The sequence below is a fragment of the Sceloporus undulatus genome, chromosome 1 (assembly GCF_019175285.1).
Source record: "Sceloporus undulatus isolate JIND9_A2432 ecotype Alabama chromosome 1, SceUnd_v1.1, whole genome shotgun sequence".
Taxonomy (NCBI): Eukaryota; Metazoa; Chordata; class Lepidosauria; order Squamata; family Phrynosomatidae; genus Sceloporus; species Sceloporus undulatus.
Window position 1 is genome coordinate 18,889,767 of NC_056522.1, and position 8,848 is coordinate 18,898,614.

Below are 8,848 nucleotides of genomic sequence, written 5' to 3' on the forward strand. Positions count from 1 at the left end.
ACATTTCTGTCAGGACTGGAGGAGACGTTACTGAATTAAGTATATTTAACCAAGTATACTTTTATGTATACTTAATGAAGTAGCTGATAACAGAGTTCTAACCTATGTTTCTGTTTGTGTGTTTGTTACCACATCATGTGAAAATGATGAGCAGATTTCCACAACATGTGGGAGGTATGTTTGGGATGGTCTGAATTAAAATCCCAGCTATGTAGTGTATGTGCTGGGGGAGACAACCCACAAATTTCCTCAAGAAGAACAGTTCTGTATAAATAAGGGTGTGCCTACACTGTAGAAATAATGCAACTTGACACCGCTTTAAGTGCTGTAGCTCCATCATATGGAATCCTTGGATTTGTAGTTCTACAAGATCTTTAGCCTTTGCTGCCAAAGAGTAATGGATGCCTCACAAAACTGCAAATCCCGTGATTTTATAGAATGGACCCATGGCAGTTAAACTGGTGTCAAACTGCATTATTTCTAATATACTTTGTTTGATTTATATAGATTTATAGTGTAGATGCCCCATAAGTGAAATCTACAGTATATAAGGAGAGCTATTGCTAGAACACCCCAAAGTTAATCAAAACACAGCTGGGTAGTTCTGTGAAAATATACATATATTCAGACATATATGCATATGCCTTGGCATAGATAACCACTCTGTCCTATAGCAGTACCAGCTGTATCATTTGGCAGAGTGGAGCAACATAGATGATATGGAATAAGCAGCATGCCCTTTGGGCTCGTAGTGCATGTGTTATGGTTCCCTAGGACACTGTTCTTTCTCCATCATAATTTGACATCTATATTAGGTACAACCTCAAGTTGTTGAATTGCAGCCTCAGGTATTTCACACCATTTGCTAAGTTTGTTAAGGGTGATAGGAGTTGCAACTCAACAACATCTGGAACACTGAACTTTGCTCACCATGATTTACTCAAAACTTTAGGACTGTCATTCAGAGGTATGGGCCAAGTTGTCATCACTTTAAAAAACAGCTCTGTTTCTCATAACATTCAAAGCAAGTGAAGTCATGTGAGCTTTGGGACTATGCTTGGTGTGAAGACACACCCAACTAAAGATGGTGGCAGATTTGGGTGTGCAACGCCGGTACCCTGGTGAGATCAAACTCTTTTACCCAAAAAGGCTCTGATGCTGAATGTAAAGTTAAAAAAGGGGGAAGTTTAATTTAAAAAACAAAAATAAAGAGTTTTCTCCTCCCCAGCTCTAGATAACTTGAAATAAAAGATACTTTACAGTTGGACTTTCAGCAATCTTCAGGGTGTCATCTCTTTGGGTTTGATCTTGGTTTGATCTCCTTACTCAGTGGAGCTGGTGCAGGGTCTTTCAGCTCCTGAATTCTTTGTCTTATTTGATGTTGGTAACTAATTTGGCTAACTTGTTCCTGGTAACTGATTCGGCTGACTTGTTCCTGGTAACTAAATCGGCTAACATGTAAGAAATGCCCTTTCCGGCTGTCTGGGCTTGTTTGCTACCAAAAGACAGTTCTCTGCCAGCTCACAGCAAAGACTGCCTCAAAACTAAAAGCCTCTAGCTAAAAACAGAGCTTGCTGGGAAGGGGCAAACCAAACCTGGAAAAATGCAGGGGATCCTACAGCTCCTCCCACAACTAATACAATGAACATTTCCTACACTAAAACATATTATGGCCTGAACTAATATGAAGCGAAATGCAGGGATGATGGAATAGGGACGAGATCGCTCCCCTGTCCTTATCCCATGCTTAACCCATCCATGTCTGTGATTATGCAAAAGGCTTTCAAATCATAGCACCGATCGCACCATTAACCTGTTATTAAAGTGGCATTGCATTAATGCGAACCTCCGTTAATGCAAAATGCCAGCCAATGTTGCTTTAATTGACAGGTTAATGGTGGGATAATGATGGGATCTGAGCAACTTCATCTGAAAACCTGTTGAGCAATTGTTGTCATTCATGACAGGATAGAGACCCTTGTCTGATAATCTCCTCAGACTCCTCCATACTAAAGATGTCTGCGTAGGTGGTGGGACCAAGAGAAAGCCAAATCATAAGGTTTGGGCAGGCTTGTATGTGAAAGTACTGTCTTTCAGAAGACAATCGCCTCCTCTGGGATTCATCTGCTCATTTGTAAGGAGGCACATTTCAGGTATGATGGAACTCAGTTGGATAGTAGTCTCATAATTTATAATCTGAACTTTGAAACTGCACCCAGAAGAGAACAAATTCAGAGAACCGATTTAGAAACTGAAGCACTATGGTAATGCATTTCTATTGACCAATAATACATTCCATTAGGAATATTGTTTGCCTCAGTGGGTCAGCCCATTAGCATACAGTCAGATATGCTTAAATGCATCTTATTGACCTGTATAGTCATATGAATTACAGAGGAAGGAATCTGCTGTTGCCTATTCCATTCAGCTGTGAACTCCCACTGGTAGTTAAAACACAGTTTATGTTTATAATAATATCATAACATTAGCAGAAATATAAAAGCTCTTTCTCTCTCTCTCTCTCTCTCTCTCTCTCTCTCTCTCTCTCTCACACACACACACACACACAGAGAGAGAGAGAGAGAGAGAGAGAGAGAGACCTCAGTCCAATATCCCATCAGAATATTATAAATACCTGCTTGTGAACATATGCCACAATAACACTATGTTAGAATCCTGTTAGTATTCTACCAGATAGTGATTAGTGTTGAAGTATAGTAGTTGGGGATGATGGGGCTATAGCTGCAGTTAGAAATATAGATAGTGTGGTCTAGTGCATAGCAGGGCCAGGTGTCTTATCGGGTGGCCTTGAGGGCCTGGCTCTCTGAGCGGGGAATGTGGTTTCAGTTGTGTGGGAACCAGGAGGAGCTTCGCTTGGTGGGTTTCTGCATGGGAGGGGATTTTGGCTTTTGGGAATTCTGTTACTTTGTCTGTGGGGAGGTGTGGTTAGTCTCAGCTAAGAAGCTGAGTGAGGCACATGTCTGATTCTGGATCTATCAATAAAGTGCTGTTGATTATATCATCAAACTGACTGGTTGATAGTCTGGGGTTCTGGGTGCTAACTCTGACACACTATGTGACCTCCATGTAGAATAGGAAAATTGCACAACAATATGGCAACAACAGCCAGTTCTCTTCTCATGCTGTCTCTGCAAGTTTCCCTGGCAAGTTGCTCTGCTGGAACAAGTAGTTCTGAGTTAAGAAATGTCTAGGCATCTTATTCTAACCTCAGTGTATAGGGGAGATTCAACCTGTAACAGGATTCTGGCCAGTCATTGGAAACACATTTGCTTATTAAATCTACAGTTGCCTTGGCTGGTGATGGTGGCATTAGTAGTGGGTGAGGAGGAGAGGCAGCAAAACAGCAACAAATGTAAAGTGATGATCCGGGCGGGGGGTGGGGAGAGGTAGCAATGAAAGCCATATTTCCAGAAGTGAAGGCAGTCCTGCAGTTTGGGAGCCAACAAAGCAACCATCTGTTCTGATAGAAACAGCCTTCACTTTCCCATCCCTCCCTTCTGTTGCTATGCAGTACATTAATATGTGCCTTCTGCTGGCACAGCGGACCATCACACTGGGGTAAGCCACCAATCTGATTCTGGCTTTAGAGAATGGTAGAGAAGTAGGGTTGCCACAGGGTAAATTTGGGGTATGCAAAGTGACATTATTCATGCAGAAAATTACACATGCAGTTTGTGCATGGCTATGTGTTCCACATTGTTTACATTAATGCTCATGAGCATTTGGTTGTGCACTCAACTGCACAATATTACAATTCACTAATGAGGTACTGTTAGAGCATATTGAGTTATATTAAATTGGGGGGGGGGGGGGCGGTAGAATTCACTTTGAACCCAAGCTGACCTCCTAGGGGCACCACCATTTCTCCAAAGCAGAGATGTCATGTAGGCAGCTTGCAAAGGAGGGGGTAGAAGCCCTATAGATAAGACTGGAAAATCCCCACAGGAAGTTTGAGAGTTGCTAGACAAGAAAAAACATCTCCTCCAAAACCAGTACAATACATGCTGTTTGTTTTCAGCTTCACACCTGATGGCCCAGTGATTAAGTCAATGGCCATCTATTCATCTGTTTGCCTTCCTTGATTGTGTTCAGATCCAGTGCCTTGGTTCAGTCTATTCTCCGCCTTGGTTTAACAAAAGCCCAGGTCTTCATACCCTTTGTCTTGGCTACAGTTAAGCCATTAAGTTCATAGCTAAAGGCTAGAAATTGTCTATATAAGCCTCAGTCTAAGCACACACCGGTGTGCTACATTCAGAATACAGCCTGGCTTCATGTCAAACTGAACTCTGATTTTAGCTCCCTTGACCATTTCCCCCCACATTTCGGCAGCTATGTCATCTCATTATCTACATCCACATCTGGTTCCTGGAGAAGCCTTCGGAAGTAAGTATCTACCACAGATTTGCCTCTCTCAACTCTTTCCCGAATTTCCCTCCTTTACTTTCATTGCCTCTCTCAACTCTCTCCCGAATTTTCCTCCTTTACTTTCATTGAGAATTGTGTGTGTGCTCCTGTGCTGTGTGTTTGTTTTCCCCTTTTAATAAATATTTGGACTTAATTGGAGCAGTCTATCTCAGCGTTGTCTCTCAAGGGATTCTTGTGGACCTCTTGTAGATATCATGGAACACGATCTCGCGAGGGTGTTGTTAGGACCTTCCCTCTCAGCAATTGAGCTAAATTCAGAAATTCCCCTAATTTGATGCTTCCTAACATTACCATTGTATGATCTTTGTCTAATTCTGAAAGTGTAAATATAGTGTGGTCTCCTTGGATCTAAGATTTTGGCCAGTCTTGCAATCACTGGAGGATAGGATAGGTTATACATTTAGACCGGAATCTTGCATTGAAGTTATGTCTCCATAAGTGGACTTACATATGTGTGAATAAAAATTGGGAAATTTTGTAACATGTGTATCCAGGAGGGGCTGCTTACATTATCACACAGCAGAGCAGCAAAGAACTCTATGCTCATAGTGCACCAATGTGTATTCCACACAATGTACATCATGCACTGATGCATGTAAGGCATCAACGTGCAGCATGCACCGATGCGCATCAGTTATGGTGCACATTGGTGACTCTTGCCAGTGTCCTTGTATGCATCTTTGCAATCACTAATGTTACGTTTATGTAAAGTTAACATATACAACAATGAGAAAATTGAAATAGTAAAAAAGTTCCCATAACTTGGATCAGACATAGATCAGAATGGGAACAGTACTCAAGAAATCAGAAAACTAAGAATGGGGAGGTCAGCTCTGAAAGAACTAGAAACGATCTTAAAGTGGAAAGGTATGCAACTGAGCACAAAAGTAAGAATCATCGAAGCCACTGTATTCCCATCACCATGTGTGGGTGCAAGAGCTGAACAGTAAAGTGGATAACAAGAAAATCAATTCATTTGACATGTGATGCTGGAGAAGAGTGCTGAGGATGCTGTGAATAGTCGAAACGATAGACAAATGGGTCCTAGAACAAATCAAGCAAGAAATCTCCCTGGAATCCAAGATGATGAAGTTGAGGCTGTCATACTTTGGCCACATTATGAAAAGGCATGACTTATTGAAGATAATAATGCTAGAAAAGGTAGAAGGATGTAGAAAGAGAAGAGGACTGCATGCTAGATTAATCGACTCTATAAAGAAAGTCACAGGTATAAATTTATAGAATCTAAGCAGAGCAGTGGAGGAAAGGGAGTCTTGGAAATGTCTCATATACAGGATCGCCATGAGTCAAGATTGATTTGAAGGTGGTTAACAACAGCAAAGATAGTGTGAGTCTGGAAACCAGGGTTCAATTATCTGCTTGGCCATAAAACCCACCTTAGGCAATTTACATTCTGTCAACCTCAGGGGAAGGTAATGGCAAACCTCCTCTGAACAAACCTTGCCAAGAAAGTCCCAAGAAAGGTTCATCTTAAGGTAAAAGTAGTCCGTTGACATGAATGTCTAGTCGTAACCAACTGTAGGGGGCGGTGCTCATCTCCGTTTCTAAGCCGAAGAGCCAGCATTGTCCAAGGTCTGCTTTGGTGGTCATGTTGCCAGCATGACTACACTGAACACTGTAACCTTCCCACTGAAGTAGTAGCAATCGTGCTTTCGAATTGCTAAGTTGACAGAAGCTGGGGCTATTGAGAGGAGTTCACCCATCATGCAGCGCTCGGGTCTCAAACTACCAACCTTTCAATCTTCCGATCATCAGAACTGGTGTCTTAACCACTAAGCCACTGCATCCCTGTTCACCTTAGAGTTACTATAAGTTAAAAGCAACTTGAAGTCACACAGCAGCAACAAATCATAAAGTTTCACGAAATAAAAGGTTATGTAGGATTCCAGCAATAGCTAAAAATAAAAAGCAAAGGGAAAATGTTTTATACATAAAGAAACCATAATGTATCATAGAATCATAGAATCATAGAGTTGGAAGAGACCCTAAGGACCATCCAGTCCAACCCCCTGCCATGCAGGAAACAAGAAAGTTAGGCTAGAATGCTTTTCTGTGACAGCTGTATTTCTGTGCATAGGGATATATATATATATACTGTATATATACACACACACACACACACACGAAAGAGCCTTAAATGTTACTTTAAAACTAATTGCCGCAAAACCGTTTTACCCTCTTTTCTCCTGTTTGTTTGAAGTTACTAGCCCTTTGTTTTTCTCACAGATAATGTTTTCTGCTATGGTGGTTAGCAATATTTTTTGATAGGTCGATGAAGCCTCAGAAATGCTCAGATATGTATATGATCCCAGTTTGCAGCATGTCAGCTTTCTATTTTTTAATGCTATAGGGTAATAAAAAATAGATGAGGGAATTATTATCCCTTTATTATGGGAAGGAGCTGTACAGCACTTGCATATCAGTGGTTCTCTATATTTATGTTCAAGATGCTTCTCCTGATCAGAACAGACTAAATTATACATGAATTCATGCATATACATATTTCAATTCAGCTCCTTCATTAGGAATGTCTTGGCTCTTCCGAGTCTCTCCGACTTTAAGGGTTGAAAGGCCGTCCTTCACCCAGAAGCTTGCAAGAGTCTCACGGAGAGGCCGTTTTGGCTCTTTCCCATCTAATAATCCAGTTTAGGCAAGAACTGTTTAAAGTTTTTACTTCTGCTATGCCTTCTGGAAATGAAAACGAGGGAAATTATTATAACGTATTTTCTTCAAGAGACTCACACATAATATAAAAAGATGGCAGGAAAATGTCTTACTATGCTGATGAATCCAAAGGTATGCAGTCAGTGTCTAGAAAGTTCTGCAGGTCATTTCTGGGGGGGGGAGACATAATGTGCATGCATCCTCAACATATGATTTTGCTCTGCAAGCTTCTTGTGTCATTCCATGGCACCATCATCACAAAATGGTAAAACTATAGAGTTGCAAGGGGCCACAAGGGTCATCACTCCCTTCCACAGGAGGCTAGACTGCTCCCCTTCCTGCTGGCCTTTCGCCAGCAAGTAAAAATGTTTTTATTTCTGCAGGCTTTTTTAAAATCATGACAAGGTGGCTTTTATATGGGATATTGTGGTTTAGACCATTTAAAAAAACCTTTGTATGTTTTAATCTTAATTTTATACTGTTTTAACTAGATTATTTAAATTGGGGTTTTTCCCCCCAAGTTTTTCAAGTGTTTTTATCTTGTGAGCTGTGCTGGGTCCCTTTTTGGGAGAAAGGTGGCATAAAAATGATGTTAAATAAATAAATAAATAAATAAATAAATAAATAAATCTAATCCAAACTTCTCTCCTGCAGGAAGACATGACTAAAGCAGTCCTGAGTGAGGCCCTTCTGTTTAAAGACTTCCAAAGAAGGAGAGCCATCACTCTCCAAGCCAGTCCATTCCACTGTTCAGCAGTTTTTACTGTAAATGCATTCTTCCTAATTTTTTTAGGGGGAAACACTTTTCTTGTAAAATGAATCCACTGGTTCATGTGCTACTCTCTGGAGGCAAGCTATGCTATAACCACTGGTCTCTCTTTTAAGAGAAGTAAAGTTCTGTATAGGGAATACAACTAAATACCCGCTCTCAACAGCACACAGATTTACTTATGTTCAGCTGTTGAAGCTCCTGCAGCGTCCCACATCCATTCTGTGGCTGCTGGTGGTGATGGTGGGTATCAGAGATTCATCTGGCCATGCCCCTGTAGTCAGATGCACAATGATTACATCATCTGTTGAATAAATAAGTAAGTAAATAAATAAGTCTGTGAAGGTTTCATTTTGGTCATTGTAGGGATGGAAGTGTCCCCCCCCCCTCTCCAGACCAGTGATTTAAAAACGTCATAAGAAGACATAAGGTAGACCTAGGTCAGGAGACAGCCAGTATATATTAGACAGTGGTTCTAAAACTTTTTACCTTTGAGACCCCCTTTATAACTACATGCAGAATTCATCTCCCGCTTGACATAGAATATGAACAAAAATATTTGTCTCTTTTGTGTGTATATTTTTGTTCAAACATTCATGTATATTCCTATTTTTAACCGTTTAGAAGGATAAAATGTTGAAATAAAATAAAATAAAATTCAATACTTAACACATTTTTAAGACAGCTGAATATGCTGTCTGAATTTAAATGAGCGTTAAAGAACCGTCTCTTCCGGCATTATTTTACATTGTGAATTTTAAATGATGGATTTCAAATGTGGATTGTTTTAATATGTGTATATCTTTTTTGTCCTTTTAAACTGCTGTGTATTTTAACTGATATGGTGTGTCTGTCAATTGTTGCTGCTCCCCGCCTCAATCCATGGGGAGAGGCAAGTTATTATTATTATTATTATTATTATTATTATTATTATTATTATTATTATTA